Genomic DNA, 2,996 nt, shown 5'->3' with positions numbered 1-2,996 from the left:
ACTGAAATCATAATAAAATACCCTATTCAATAGCACAATCAGATATGGTTGCCATTTAAGCAAAATCAAGTTTGTGACATGTGTCAAAAATGAAAGTTAATTTGTAGAAATGTCTCATGCCATTTTCTTCGGAATGCAATTGGCTACAACTTTTCGATTTTCTTTTTGCCTGTCATACATTGACGGAACTAGGGGTCAATTAAAAATCTGACATAAATCAGTTTTTTTCCAGAAAAGTAGTTCCGAGTAGAGCATTCAGAACTACAATTCTGTGTCCATTTAACTCTCGTTGTATCTGCTATAGTTTCCAAGATCCCTGTACTAGTCATCGAAAAAACTCACCCTGTATTTATGTATAATACTGCAATACGCTGGATGCGTTTTAATGACAGACAATTTGAAAGTAAATTTTTTCAACCTAGTGATGTCCTGGTTTTTATAGGGATTAAGGATTAGAGAGCCGTTTTGTATTGACCATAAAGGTTACGTTGCGCTGAACTGCTCAAAACGGCGACATACAATAGACAATAGTTGTAAATTGTAAAACGATATAACAGAATACAAATGCCAGCTAAAGGTCTTAAACTACTTTCAAATGTACGAATGGAGATTATTAGAAGCTTCTAATGAATCCTTTTCAACGAGCGAAGAATGTGTGTTCTACCCTTCTCTTCTTTTGAATTGTCGATTTTGACGATTATGAATTTTTCATCATATCTTCAAGCTACGTACGGGGTACAACGTTTGAGTGCTTCGAACTGGCTACTTAAGTGGTAAAATATAAAATATCCCTATTGATTTGAGGATGCGGCAAGCGGTTTATAAGTTAAGGAGCCAGTAAATCTTCTTTTATGAAAGGAAGGCACCGGAATAACACTAATTAGTACACAACTTGTATATTATCGTGGTATCAAAATCTGCGCGATTTAACTCGTATGTGAAATCGGCCAAATGACCATATTCAATTTCTTCACCAAGCAACGAACCTCTTCTTAGTATGACCTTGCTAAGGTTGCCTCTGGTTGCCTCCTCGGCATCTTTACCTCTTTCTTGAACTCTGAAGAACTGAAGACGGTTCTCGACGGTCAACCGGCCACTACTGCGCGGTTCAACATTCTCGTTCTTCCTCCGATTCCAAGGCAATAGAAAGAGAAGCAAATATCCAATGGTGTCTATCAATAATCGGTACAAAGTCGGTCCGCACCGATCGGCACGTCAATTGGCGCGGGTCGACAATTTCCAATTCAGTCTGGTTGGAGCCGCGGATAAATGTTGTTCTGAGCGCCTGCCTTTCGTTAAGTATCGAAACGTTCGTAAATCCGGTCGGCGAGTGTTTGCTTGATACACGGCTGGGTGTGTGGTACCAAATTCGAATGGCCGTTGGTTGATGACGATCAGACCGATTATTTCAACAAAAGTGCGTATCAACTAGTGGCTGTGTATTTGATAATGTGAAGCGTTTGCCTAGTGCGGTGGATTTGAAGTATTCGATAAGGAAACTGGATTATCATTTCTTGTAAAGTAAGTTTATCGGAGTCAGAGAAAGTACGGTGGAATGGCATTAATGAATGAGCAAAAGTCGGTACAGTGGATGTTCTAATTCTCTGAAAAAAAAATGTTGATCGGAACTATAAAGTTCCAGCTGCAAAACTGCTATTGTCAGATATGACTCGACACTGATCCGCAAGCTGCAAGTTGAATGAATGGAACCACACAACAGAAAGGTTCAGGTACCCAAGGAAATAAAGTTCAAAAAAGCTCCAACTTCGACCAATGTTGAAAGTTTGGTGTGCCCCGTGAAATATACCTGGCACGTTGCAGTATTGTTGAAGGCCGGTTTCAACTCTTTTTTTCAATCTCACAAGCAAATTAGTTCAACAGGCTTTTTTAGTTCGGAAATTAGTTCAACAATTAATTAAAGGAATGGCAATCATTTCAAGAAGCTTCCGTCGGCGCGCCGCTTGGGCTTGGAGTTCGAGATGAATGACATCAAGCATTCGGTAATAACTGGGCTTGTAGCGAAGAATGTTGGACGCATATTAGATTTTGAATAAATTATAGTATAAAAGCTTAACCAATGTGAACCTACAAACGACAACAGAACAATTATTGATTTAATCCTTGATGAAACTTGAGGTTTTCAACCAAAAGAATGTAACAAACAAGGGAAATTACCTCAATAGTTCAAGTGAGAAGATCAATTTTCAATCGCGGATTAGATGGATATTGTTAATTGAAACTGCAAGTGTGTGTGAATCGTTCAGGATTGTGCAGCTCAGTTCTAAAATTGAAAATCCCACTCATATAAATCTACCACACTCAATTCAGAACGTTTTTCTAATGGTAATTTTTTCATACTTCCGAATGAATGGATCGAACCATTGTTGCTTGGCAACAGTCACGCCCGTCATCCAAATAGTTTTCGAAGGGTTGTGCAGCAAAGGGGTTTAAACTGGAATGGTCAAAACAAATCAAAGTGCAGTTGGCGACACCTGATGGCAAAAAGTACAACTACAAGTTAAGTGGTAATTTGACACTTGTTTGATTGACATTGCTGTCACATCGGTGCTTGCATCTGAATGTGATTTGTTATGTTTGGTTCAAATCAACTTTTGCATGCTTTTATACAGGGTTATTCACGCTATACGGCACGGAAGTTTGCGGCTAAACCGTTTGATTTTTAAAAAGTATTATTTTATGAATTGTCCGACGCCTACCGAGCGCACATTTAAAAATGTTAAAGAACCATTATTTGGTGTATTTTGTAAAAAGGCAAAAACTTAGTTATCAACATCCTAGTACCATTCGATAGGTAATTAAAAATTGCATTTCCTGGTAAACTAAAAAATATGGGGTTGTATTTAAATTAATCAAGTTATAGCCACTTAAAGTTCTTATTTGATTAGTTTAAATTTGTGGACATCCTGTATAAAATGGTAAGTTTATTATCATTGGGATATAAAATATGATTTCTTGTTACACTACACTACGAATTA

At 37.7% G+C, this 2,996-nt stretch overlaps 1 protein-coding gene across 1 annotated transcript in view; it reads left to right on the top strand.

The window, feature by feature from the left end:
• The first annotated feature begins 1,226 nt into the window (after positions 1-1,226).
• The window catches only part of LOC109543733, a 10,828-nt gene continuing 9,058 nt past the window's right edge, over positions 1,227-2,996 (top strand). Inside the window, exon 1 of the mRNA XM_019913575.2 lies at positions 1,227-1,521. The gene's annotated coding sequence lies outside the window, so the exon portion shown is untranslated. The remainder of the gene's footprint in view (positions 1,522-2,996) is intronic.

The sequence above is a fragment of the Dendroctonus ponderosae genome, unplaced genomic scaffold (genome assembly GCF_020466585.1).
Source record: "Dendroctonus ponderosae isolate FM_Combo_2020 unplaced genomic scaffold, Dpon_F_20191213v2 Dpon_F_20191213_4, whole genome shotgun sequence".
Classification (NCBI taxonomy): Eukaryota; Metazoa; Arthropoda; class Insecta; order Coleoptera; family Curculionidae; genus Dendroctonus; species Dendroctonus ponderosae.
This window is presented reverse-complemented; position numbering and strand designations above follow the sequence as displayed.